The 13,499-nt window shown below is 38.6% G+C and overlaps 1 protein-coding gene across 2 annotated transcripts in view; it reads right to left on the bottom strand.

Annotated features, from left to right (window-relative positions):
• SLC6A1 (solute carrier family 6 member 1) overlaps nucleotides 1-13,499 on the bottom strand; it is a 546,898-nt gene that overhangs the window by 472,731 nt on the left and 60,668 nt on the right. The gene's annotated exons all lie outside the window — the stretch shown is intronic.

Here is a 13,499-nt window from a genome sequence, read left to right as displayed (position 1 = left end):
TTGCCACTTGATCAAATAGGCAGGTACTCAAACTCTAACTAACATGATCTTCTGCAATCTATTTAGCACTCATAGCCTTATAAGAATCCTAGCTCTCACCCTAAAACTCTCTTCCCCTCCCTAAACTTAAAATCCCTTCCTACCTCCAAATCCTGAGACCTGCTTCTCACTCCCTAACCTTAAAACTCTCTTCCCATTCCCAAAACCTAAACTTCACTACATCTCCCTATCCCTAAGATCCCCTTTCCTGCTCCCTAACCCTAAAACTCCCTTCCTGCTCTCTAAACCTAAAATTCTGCTCCCATTTCCTAAACCATTTCCTAAACCTAGAACTCTGTTCCACACTGGTGTCCTAATCCACATTCCCACCCCTCCTACTTCCTCACCATGGTACTAGACTTACCTTGCTCAAACTCAAATAATGTGTGCATGTAAGCTGTGGAAGCTGCTTGCCTGAACTCATATTTAAATCAGGCGTGAGCAACAGCTTACCTGGGCTGCAAGATGCTTGAGTCCCTGCTTTAAGATATTGGGTTTTGAGGGTTTGAGACTCAAGCACTTGCAGAACATACACACATATATCTATATCTATATTTATATCTATGTTTATCTCTCTCTCTCTCTCCCTATATATATATATATATATATATATATATATATATATATATATGTATCACTCTATTATAATTTGTCAATGTTCAGAAACACTGATGCTCAGTACATCAATTTCTGCAAGGTGAAACTTAAAATCATCTAAACAAATAAATAATCAGAAAAAAATAACCCCCAGAGTTAATAAACTCCATCTAAGAAAAGTGTAAGTCCTGCTTGGAGTGTACTGTGGCCATGTCTGCAGCTCCCTCACGGCAGTGTGACTTTCATACTAATGAAGGCACGCTGCTGATAGAGAGCCATGTAACATGGTTACAGAAATGGTGTAGGGGTATGTTACAGTGTTCGCAGATGAGTAACACACCCCCTGCACTGTGAAAGTGCAGGATGGCACTTTAATAATGTGAACATTGTTTAATTTTTGTGTGTGTGTGTGTGTGTTTGTGTGGTGCAGCGCTTAGCAACAGATATGTGCCACACATCTAAAAATAGAAACTGGATGTGTTTAATTATTTCGGAAAGGTCAAGGTTAATGATAGCTAAGCGGGTTTGTGCAGTGTGGTGCAGTGCTCAGAAGTGCTGAAATGTAACTGAGGGCTATATAGAAATGTATAGGTGTAATCACCATATCCTCAGTAGCTGAATGGTTAGATCCATGGCCTTGTGTGTAGTAGGTGCACAGTTCGAATACAAGCCATTCAGCTTTTACATGCGATAGGAAAATGTTATAAAAATATTTTTTTTTATTAAGTATGCATTGACATTTGTTAACCAGGTTAGTCCAGCTAGACAAGAAGCCCATTTTCAGTGGAGACCTGAGGATAAAATCCCCAGTTACACACAAGTGTCCAAAACATTAAAGTCACACTCCAAGATAACTTAGTTAAATGCATAAGTTTAGGAGACATAAAAGTAAAATGCACATAATAGTAATACAGTATCATTAATGAACAATTTATTTCAATAATTTTTAAAAAAAAAAAAACTTTTATTTACCCATAGCTAAGCTCTGCTAAGCATTGATAACCCAAGTCAAGAAATGCTTAAACAGGACCCATTTTATTAGTACTGAGCAATGCGCAGATTCACTTAGCTGGTTTGGGCACTGCTAAGCAATGCCAGTTTAAGCACTGCCCAGCTACGCTTAGCTGGTTTGCACGATGGTAAGCTACGCTTAGCATTTTTAAAAATGGTCCAGTGGTGGCAAAGAGAGGGAAAACAGCTTTATTTAAGCTGAAAAGGTGAGAATACTGACAGAACCTGTTGGAGTTTGATCCATGCAAGAGCTATGGCAGGAATTGGAGCAGTTGCATGTTTCTGTGTGAATTGGTGTGGTATGTTGGAGTCCAGGGTCATTGTTGGACTCCTTGTAAAAGACCATGACATCTGGCTGCTGCAGGGCCAGTAGCAGGGGTCTGAATACAAATCTGAGGCCTGAGACTGGCTGGAACATGACCTCACTACTGCAACTGGCAGCCCCAGTACTGGTAAGCAGGTACATCACTACTATGATGACCTGAAGAGTAGGAAGTGGGAACTCTTGGCCCAGTGTATGCAAGATGCTCGGGATGACAATGCCCCACAAATCTGTAAGTATAGGAAGCACTGATTTACCAAAGTCTAGCATGAATATCTGATTGACAGGTATGCATAATGGTGTGTTTCTCTCCCCACAGCTGCAGAGGACAGAGCTTACAACCCAGCCCATGCAGGGTACCTGGCCAGGTTGTGCCAAGAGTGTGGTGAGTACAGATATATCCTGCAATATATATACTAATATAATTAAGAAACAGTACAGTAGTGACTGCCAGTAGGTATATTCTGTTTTGAGTGTACTGCAATTAATATGTTCATAGACCTGGACTGATATAAGTGACTAATGTCAGGTACAGTTCAATATACACGAAAGCATGAAACCTGATAATGTTAAGGAAATCAGTTTACTCCTGCATTAATAATGTTAAGGAATGACAAGTGTATACTGCATTAATAATGATGTTCTGGTAATAAAGTACAACTGGATTCATAATTTGAAGGGAATAAATCATCTACAATCATAAATTTCAGGACATAAAGTACACCTCATTTTTATTACTGTGCACTTGTTTTCTGCCTGTTTTAAAAGTTTTAAACTGCATTTACTGTTTTTTGACTGTATTTTCTTATTTAGGCAACACACTCAAGTGTGCTTGTTTTTCAGAGCATATCCACTGTTTATTGCCTGTCCTTGCCTGCTTTTCTGAAAAAGAAAATAAAGCTCTTGTTGCTTGTTTCCCACCTTTCTGAACTAGTATAGTCCAGTTCCCAGGCACTGCTGGCTTCAGGCCTTTATTTCTAGTGACCAGAGCTATTCCAGACCTTATTGTGTTAGAGGGACATCCTTCTGCTTACCATTGAGAGTGGGAAGCACTGTACAGCCAATCTAGCACTAGAGGAGTGGTTTCAGCACTGAAATTGTAGCTTATTGGCTGTTTTGCACTGATTTCAATCCCTTAATTATTTCTGGCATACTAACGCATGTTTGCACACGTTTGCACTAGTATTAGATCAGAGGAACCTGTTTGGGCATCCTGCAGACTAATTCAGCACCAGAATAGAGAAAGAGAGACTTTTTGGTTGACTGCAAGTACTTTTTGGCTTAAATTGCTCATTTTTGCCATCTGCTGTTCGTCTCTGCTGTTTATGTACTTTTAGCTACTGTATTTTATTGCATCTCAGCTATTTAAATTGTTTTTATTACTGTGCACTTGTTTTCTGCCTGTTTTAAAAGTTTTAAACTGCATTTACTGTTTTTTGACTGCATTTTCTGATTTAGGCAACACACTCAAGAGTGCTTGCCTTTTCAGAGCATATCTACTATTTATTGCCTGTCCTTGCCTGCTTTTCTGAAAAAAAAAAAAAAGCTCTTGTTGCTTGTTTCCTGCCTTTCTGAACTAGTATAGTCAAGTTTCCAGGCATTGCTGGCTTCAGGACTTCATTTCTTGTGACCAGAGCTATTCCAGACCTTATTGTGTTAGAGGGAGGTCCTTCTGCTTCCGGTGAGAGTAGGAAGCACTGTACAGCCAGTCTAGCACTAGATGAGTGGTTTCAGCACTAAAATTGTAGCTTATTGGCTGTTTTGGACTGATTTCAGTCTCTTTATTCTTTCTGTCATAAAAACGTGTGTTTGCACACATTTGCACAAGTATTAGATTGGCGGAACCTGTTTGTGCATCCTGCAGACTAATTCAGCACCAGAATAGAGAAAGAAAGACTTTTTGGTTGACTGCAAGTACTTTTTGGTTTAAATTGCTGGTTTTTGCCATCTGCTGTTTGTTTCTGCTGTTTCTGTACTTTTAGCTACTGTATTTTATTGCATCTCAGCTATTTAAATCATTTTTATTACTGTGCATGTGTTTTCTGCCTGTTTTAAAAGTTTTAAACTGCATTTACTTTTTTTTTTGCTGTATTTTCTGATTTAGGCAACACACCCTTGCCTTTTCAGAGAATATCCACTGTTTATTGCCTGTCCTTGCCTGCTTTTCTGAAAAAAAAACACAAACAAAAAAAAAAAAAGCTCTTGTTGCTTGTTTCCCACCTTTCTGAAATAGTATAGTCGAGTTCACAGGCATTGCTGGCTTCAGGACTTTATTTCTAGTGACCAGAACTATTCCAGACCTTATTGTGTTAGAAGGAGGTCCTTCTGCTTACCCGTGAGAGTGGGAAGCACTGTACAGCCAATCTAGCACTAGAGGAGTGGTTTCAGCACTGAAATTGTAGCTTATTGGCCATTTTGAGCTGATTTCAATCCCTTTATTCTTTCTGGCATAAAACGCATGTTTGCACGATTTTGTGCATCGCGCAGCCCCTTGGGGCTAGTGTTAACTATTCCCGGTGACAGAAAGTCTGTTATTCAAAATTTTCCTTAGAACTTGCTGTCTTTTCACAAGTAGCACTAAAATCTGTATCCCCGTGACTTACACTTGTGCTAGAACTACTAGAAAGCACTAAGAAGTTGTAAATTAATACAAGCACTAAAATCGTCCCTGTTAACAAGGGAAATTAATTGTAGGAACTAAGAAATGTAAAGTTGCAAAATACCTTGCCAAGGTAAGGGCAAACAGCTCTTGTATTTTACTAAATAGCACCTAACCAGGCATGTCCAAGGGTCAGCTTCCTTTGATTTCTCCTGTCCACCTGCTGAATCTGGACATACTGGGGTAATGTAGCAATTGCCTCATGTACACAGACAACCCTCTCCTCCTACCACCAAACACTACAACCTGCTAGAGATGCAATTGCATAGCCAAACTGGAAGCAAAGCTCTCTCCAGCCAAGACTGTGTTAGACAGTCAAGAGGATAAGGTAAACATCTGCACTACACCTCAAGCAACATATAGCCCCACAAAACCCACACCAACACCCACACATAGCAACATGAAACCCACATATGCAGAGGCCCTTAACATTAACCTACCCAAGCAAGGAGGACCTCCGAAGCCAAAAAGGAAACAAACACCAATCACAACCAAAGTGACACATAGCTCACAACACCAGTGTGCCACCCAAAATCAGCCTCTAAGGCAAGACAACGTACCAAACACTTTAGTCATAGGTGACTCTATAGTCAGGCACACTGATGTCCCACTTACCAAGCTGAACAAGGAGAAAATTACAGTCACCTGCCTGTCAGGTGTAAGGCTCTGCCACATAACGCATGCACTCAAGTCACTCCACAACAAGTACAAATGCGACTCTGTCATTGTTCATGTTGGAGTGAATGACTTGAGATGTACCTCCCTGGACTACATAAAAAGAGACATGGAAGAGCTCTCAGACCATGTGGCCCAGGCAGGTATGACCCTAGTCCTGAGTATTACCCTGCCTTCACCCAGAATGATACCACAGTATAAGGACAAAATGACTTCAACAATTGGCTAAGCTTCTGGTGTCATTCAAAGGGGATCCAGTATCTGTCTGCCTGGGACGACATGATCGACAAACCACAATGATTTGCCAGAGATGGTCTGCACCTGTCGCCCCTGGGATTCAGATTACTGGCCAAGGCCCTTGCCACCCCTATAGTGCCATTTTTTAGGCAAGGGTCAAATGATAAAACCACCAACGTGAAAAACACAAACTTGCAAAATCTAAGGGTAATGCTACTCAATGCTAGAAGTCTAAATCTCAAAATGCACTCTCTCGAGGCACTCCTAAAAATGGAGAACATCGATATCTGTGCAGTAACCGAGACCTGGTTCAAGGCTCCAGAGTGCACCCCGGCAATACCAGGACACAACTCTTACCACACTTTTCGGCCACCAAACCAGGACCGAAACACGAAAGGTGGAGGAGTATCCATATTCATCAAGGAAATTCACACCTCCATGCTAGTCGTCCAACACAATGCATCTGAAATTCTCCAGGTGTAACTGACACTAGGTAAGGCTGAAATCCAAATTGTAGCTTGCTACCCCCGTCATGCCCCAAAAGTCCCACCACACCTTTCTTAACATATTGGATAATATTAGGATACAACCAAACACCCTAATACTGGGTGATTTCAACTACCCCACAATTAACTGGGAAAACTACTTGAGTACCAACACCTTCGCCCAACATTTCTTGGAATTCATTAATTCCAATGCCCTAGACCAACTAATTCATAGTCCCACCAGGGGCTCAAATATCCTAGACCTGGTCATTACCAACATGGGAAATATATGCTCTACACCAGTGGTCAACCCCTCGTTGGTCAGGTCTGACCATAAACTAATCACCCTTGACATCCACAATCCATCCTCACCCTCCAGTAAGGAAACCACCATTAGAAACTTCGCCAAAGCCAACTTCATGCTACTCAAGTCAGAAGTGACAAACTTCATGACACCCATGCAGAAGGGAACTGAATGTAAAACGGCTGAATCCTACACTAAGGCACTGTACAAGCACATACACTTGTGCATGAGTTGTGCCATCTCTAACAGAACCAAGACGCTTTCCTCCAAAAAAGGAAGCCAATCTGGTGGTCCCCAGCCATAAACAAAATATACAATATTAAGAAGAAGCTTTTGCAAAAAGAGGAAAATCCCAAGACGTAAAAAACTCCATTACCAGCCTAAGCAAAAAGCTGAGATCCCTCATAAAATCCTCCAAAGCTAGTTACGAAAATAAAATTGCCAAAGATTCCAAAAACAACCACAAGGCATTCTATACATATGTCAAAAATCTAAGTGGCAATGCTCAGATCTGCTCTGAGCTACAACAGAATGGCATTACATATACTGATCCCAAGGATATTGCCAATATCCTGGCAGATCGATTCAGTGCCAATTTCACCCTCCCATCCCCTAAAGGGCCCATCCCAATACCAGAAGATTGCCAAACTCCAGTTATCGCAGCCACACAGGTAAAAACTGCACTCTCCAAAGCTAAAAATACAGCATCCATGAGACCAGATGATATCCCGGGCTGTGTACTACATAAACTACAAAATGAACTGACACCTCACCTAAGCATCATGTTCAACCACAGCCTCACCTCCGGCTTCGTGCCCACAGAATGGCGCACAGTTACAGTCATCCCACTTCACAAGGGAGGATCCACCCTGGATCCTGAAAATTACTGCCCTATCAGTCTGACAAGCCTGGTCTGCAAGGACATGGAATGCATTATCATAGAACTTATAAACAAGGACATTGGCAACCTTCAAACGTTGGACCCGACACAATTCAGGTTTGTGAAGGGCCAATCTTGTCTCCTCAACCTGATTGATTTCTTTGAATCAGTCTCCAGAGCCGTGGATGAGGGTAAGGTGGTCCACATGGCCTATCTGGACGTTGTCAAGGCCTTTGATACCATCCCCACTCTGGAATCATAGATAAACGTATCAAGCTGGGCATTAATCCCTACATCACTAAATGGGATGGCAATTGGCTTACTGACAGAACACACACTGTAAAAATATCCGATTCCAGATCCAGCTCCAGACAAGTGAAAAGTGGAGTACCTCAAGATTCCGTCCTGGGACCACTCTTGTTTGGCATCTACTTCTCTGCAGTACAGGCCAACACTAAGGGACTCTGGCTAACAAAGTTCACAGATGACTGCAAACTGGGAGCCATTATCAATTCCCCAAATATGTAGATATCCTACAAAAGGGCCTTACAGAAACAGATGCTTGGTGCCAGAGGCATGGACTCAAGCTCAATGTCAAGAAATGTATAGTTATCCCCTTTGGGAAAAAACACGTACCCATGAACTACCACATAGACGGCAATACTCTAAACACTGAAAATGTGATGAGAGACCTAGGAACACAGGTGGACAGTGGTCTCACCTTTGATAACCACATCACCACAACAGTGAGGAAATCCTTCAATATGGCACATCTCATCACAAAGAGCTTTTCATACAGAAAGAAGGAGGTCATTGTCCCACTGTAGTCATCTCTCATTAAACTCATTATGCAAAAATGTACGGCAGTAAATCCAACAAACACACTGCCTCCTCACACAGTAAATTCAGCACTAAAGAAGAATGCCAATATTAAAACCACAGTGTTTAATAAGGTTTAGCGCTTTCACTCGATAACCGAGCTTCCTCAGAACAAAGTGAAAATAAATACATACACTTTAAATAGAGTGTTTTGGCGCCAAATAAGAGCAGTATGTCAATTTGTCCTAAAAGTAACAGAGCATTAATTACAAAATGTTAAAAATGTAATATGAATACAAATCACCTAATAATACCATTACTGAATATTGCATAAACTTACTAATATATAATCACAATAAAAATCACAATAAAAACAGTGTATAAGATCAATTATACAAAAGGGGCTTTATAGATATGTAGTCATTAATTCCTGGGGGTGAGTTGGCATCAGTGTATACTTGCCACCATAGTTCTCTATATGCTAATAAATTTTTGTAATCACCCCCTCTAGGATTTTGAATAATAGATTCCAGTATCAAAAAACTGAAAGTATGTTCACTTCCATATTGAATAATATGTCTTGACAGTGCATTTTTAATATCCCTCTTTTTTATACAATACAAGTGTGAGTATATTCGCTGTCTCAACTGCCTTTCAGTCTTTCCTATATAATAGGCATCACATACTGAGCAGACTGCGATATATACTAACATAGTAGTTCTACAATTACCTTTGATGGGGTGTATTTTTGAATGATTGTAGTTGTTTAAAGTTATACTAAAGTTTTCATTAATCACATGACATTGATTACAACTCCCACATTTTGTGGTGTGTGTCACATTTCTTTGTCCCTTTTTATAACTTGTACTATTGTCTCTCTCCAATATACACTTAAGATTACTACCCATCTTATACACAAAGCTGGGACTCTGACCAACAAGGTCCTCTAACTCATGGGAATTGGTCAAGATGTGCCAGTTCTTAAGCACAATTTCTCTAATAATCTTACTAAACATTCCATATTCAATAATAAGGGCTCTACTATGAATTTTCCTCTTAATTGTTTGATGTTGGTCCACAAAATCTTTAGACTCTAATATGTTTTGCTGATTCCCAGTTGAATTTAACATGTTAGACCCCAAAAGGGAACTATATTTTTTCCCCCATTGATTTATAACAAAACTACTTATATCTTCCATAAATTTAGGGTCATAACCTCGTTCTTTAATTAAGGTAGAAATAAACTCCACCTCTTTTAACATGTCGGGGTACCTGGATGTCATTCTAATAGCTCTAATAACCTGCCCTTTAAAAATGTTCCTTTTCATTCTTACTGGGTGACAGCTGCTGTAGTCTAAATATGAATTACTGAATGTTGATTTCCTAAAAATAGTAAACTTAAAACCTTCAGTATCATATGAAATATATGTATCCAAATAGGGTACACCCTCTTTACTTGTGGTAGATGTGAACTTTAGGAAATTACTACTGCTATTTATATATTCTATAAAGTTCTCATATATTGTGTCATCTCCCTTCCACAAGATATATATGTCGTCTAGAAAGCGGGAGTAATAACTAATGTATTTGTTGTAGTTACACGTAAATACAAAGTGTTCCTCCCAGTCCAGCATAACCATATTAGCAAACATGGGGCACATGCCCCCATGGCTACTCCTCTGGTTTGCTTAAAAATTTTTCCTTCGTAGAAAATAAAGTTATTTTCTAATATTAAACTCATCAATTCCACTATCAAGGAAATTTTGTCCCAACTAAAATTGGTATGTTTGCATAAACGTCTACTGAATGCCTCTAGGCCCTCTTCCATGGGAATACAACTGAACAAATCAATTACATCAATAGAACTGAACACCATTTCAGTACAATAACTGTTGACAGGATAATTCCGTAAGAATTCCCAAGAATCCTTAACAAGATGTCCTAGTTCATTGTATATGTGTTTTAATGTTGTATCTATATAAACCCCCATGGGGTAGGTTTTCAATTGCTCCCGAAATGATCGGGCTTAAAAGGAGGATTTCTGTGGTCCTTATGAACTTTGGGAATACCCACTATAGTGGGTAAAATCGAAAATCCACTTTTAAATATTCAAAAAGTTCTTTATTAATTCTGTTTTCTAATACATATTCTTCCAAGTACATGTCAATTCTCCTATAAGCAGTATTGACTTCATTAATAGATGCTACAGAGTAATTACCTGAATTGTGTAAAATACTGTGGATGTTAGCACTATAAGCGGTGGCATCGTATAAAACTATGCCACCACCTTTGTCAGGTTTCATAACTCTGACGGTTTTGTCATGCTTTAAGTTGTTTAAAGTTCTTATTTCCTCATCAGATAAATTAATCTGTTGCTGATATTTCCTATTATTCTTGTCCTTACTAATGTTATATATTTCCTTGGTGACCCCTTGTTCAAAAGCTGTCACTACCGGGTTACTAATTGGGATAAAAGTACTTTTTTTCTTCAATACACTATTATCAGTGTCAACACTCTGATTTTCATTGTTGTTAAACATAACTGCTAAATTCAATTTCCGTGTGTATCTCTTGAGTTCAAATATAGTATCGACTATCCGAAAATTGGGTGTAGGTATAAATTTTAAACCTTTTGAGAGGAGGCTAAAATGGGCCTTTTCCAATTCAATGTTGCTATAGTTAAATATTTTAAAATTGTTATATTCACTGATGAACTCATCAATTCTAGTTATGTCATCCAGTAAAACCCTTTTATTTAATATGGGTGTGATGGATTTTGATACTTCTTCCTCCATTTTGCCCCCTTTCTCCACTTCCCCTGATAGCTCCTCTCTTGTGTGTTGTAAAAATCCTGCTTGTTTCCCTCTGTCATATCCATGTTTTCCATTACCTCTTCTTGTAAATGCCTGTTTTTAAACTCTTTGCTAATATTCCAATTGTAACTCTCATTATGTCTCTTGTATTGGTCCTTGTCCCTACTCAATTTCTTAAGCTTCCGTTCAAAGGCCTTTTTTGCTCGTTCTTCTGCTAAGGCAAATTGTTTAAAATAAAGTTTCTCCCACTGGAGAAACAATAAATCAGATGTAATATTAGTGTTCAAATGCTCTATTTCATTAATACATTTACATAACTTGATGTCATTATGCTTAATTAAAAGTTTCATGTATTCTAACCCAAACGAGTCAAAAAGACAATTAAATTCCAATTCCACGTTTTCATTTATATCAATACCCAAAGGGCGTTTGTAAAACCTTAAGCCCATTGGTACAATATTAAGTCTAATGCAATGATTTAAATATGCATTGTCCAGTTTTAACGCGTTAATATTACTAAGTTTTTTACCAAAAAGGTAAATATTGTCCCGTAATGACCCGTTGTTGACTTCACCCTTCCTCGTGGTTTTTTCAATAGTGGCGTTGTCAAAACAACAGTCATACTTGATAAAGTCTTGCAAGGCATGCTGTTTGTTAAATATATCTTTGCTCACATAAGATGATTTGTTAAATATAGTGTGAACAATACCTTTAGTCTGTTCTCCTTTCTCGTGTTTTGTGCCCTCGTTGTTTGTATGCACGCACATTTTGTGAGTTTTAGGTCTGGTACCAGTCCGCTAATTTCATCAGAGAAATTACCAAAGAAAAGTCGAAGGTAAAGTCTGAGTTGTTTCTAAAATTGTCCGTTAATCCTTCAACAGCAGGCATATCAATGCCCTCTCTACCGTACCGTCCTTGTCCGTTTGGTATCTCAGGTGAAGACGTTGATGCTGGCTCCACGTTGACCACGTGACGTTATGAAGTAGTTGTTGCTCTCTGGGCTCACCCTGTGAGCCAAGTGATACGCCGATATTAGTTACAGTTGTTTTTAAAGCAGTAGCGCCTTTAGTTGGATCATTTTCTACTGCTAAACTGCCAAACAGTTGTAGTATCTTGGCCACCTCCCCTCGCAACGATGAAACTTCAGCTTTCAATGAAAGTAAGTCGTTGCAATAATCAGGCGAGGCCCCACTGACTGAACTGCGAGAGGAATCCATACGACAGAACCAAAAGTTTGCTAGTTGGATCAACAATATGCAAAATGTACAGCAGTAAATCCAACAAACACACTGCCTCCTCACACAGTAAATTCAGCACTAAAGAAGAATGCCAATATTAAAACCACAGTGTTTAATAAGGTTTAGCGCTTTCACTCGATAACCGAGCTTCCTCAGAACAAAGTGAAAATAAATACATACACTTTAAATAGAGTGTTTTGCGCCAAATAAGAGCAGTATGTCAATTTGCCCTAAAAGTAACAGAGCATTAATTACAAAATGTTAAAAATGTAATATGAATACAAATGACCTAATAATACCATTACTGAATATTGCATAAACTTACTAATATATAATCACAATAAAATCACAATAAAAACAGTGTATAAGATCAATTATACAAAAGGGGCTTTATAGATATGTAGTCATTAATTCCTGGGGTGAGTTGGCATCAGTGTATACTTGCCACCATAGTTCTCTATATGCTAATAAATTTTTGTAATCACCCCCTCTAGGATTTTGAATAATAGATTCCAGTATCAAAAAACTGAAAGTATGTTCACTTCCATATTGAATAATATGTCTTGACAGTGCATTTTTAGTATCCCTCTTTTTATACAATACAAGTGTGAGTATATTCGCTGTCTCAACTGCCTTTCAGTCTTTCCTATATAATAGGCATCACATACTGAGCAGACTGCATATACTAACATAGTAGTTCTACAATTACCTTTGATGGGGTGTATTTTTGAATGATTGTAGTTGTTTAAAGTTATACTAAAGTTTTCATTAATCACATGACATTGATTACAACTCCCACATTTTGTGGTGTGTGTCACATTTCTTTGTCCCTTTTTATAACTTATACTATTGTCTCTCTCCAATATACACTTAAGATTACTACCCATCTTATACACAAAGCTGGGACTCTGACCAACAAGGTCTTCTAACTCATGGGAATTGGTCAAGATGTGCCAGTTCTTAAGCACAATTTCTCTAATAATCTTACTAAACATTCCATATTCAATAATAAGGGCTCTACTATGAATTTTCTTCTTAATTGTTTGATGTTGGTCCACAAAATCTTTAGACTCTAATATGTTTTGCTGATTCCCAGTTGAATTTAACATGTTAGACCCCAAAAGGGAACTATATTTTTCCCCATTGATTTATAACAAAACTACTTACATCTTCCATAAATTTAGGTCTCATAACCTCGTTCTTTAAATAAGGTAGAAATAAACTCCACCTCTTTTAACATGTCAGGGTACCTGGATGTCATTCTAATAGCTCTAATAACCTGCCCTTAAAAATGTTCCTTTTCATTCTTACTGGGTGACAGCTGCTGTAGTCTAAATATGAATTACTGAATGTTGATTTCCTAAAAATAGTAGACTTAAAACCTTCAGTATCATATGAAATATATGTATCCAAATAGGGT

Source organism: Protopterus annectens, chromosome 7.part0, assembly GCF_019279795.1.
Source record: "Protopterus annectens isolate FY-2018-M chromosome 7.part0, PAN1.0, whole genome shotgun sequence".
Classification (NCBI taxonomy): Eukaryota; Metazoa; Chordata; order Ceratodontiformes; family Protopteridae; genus Protopterus; species Protopterus annectens.
This window is presented reverse-complemented; position numbering and strand designations above follow the sequence as displayed.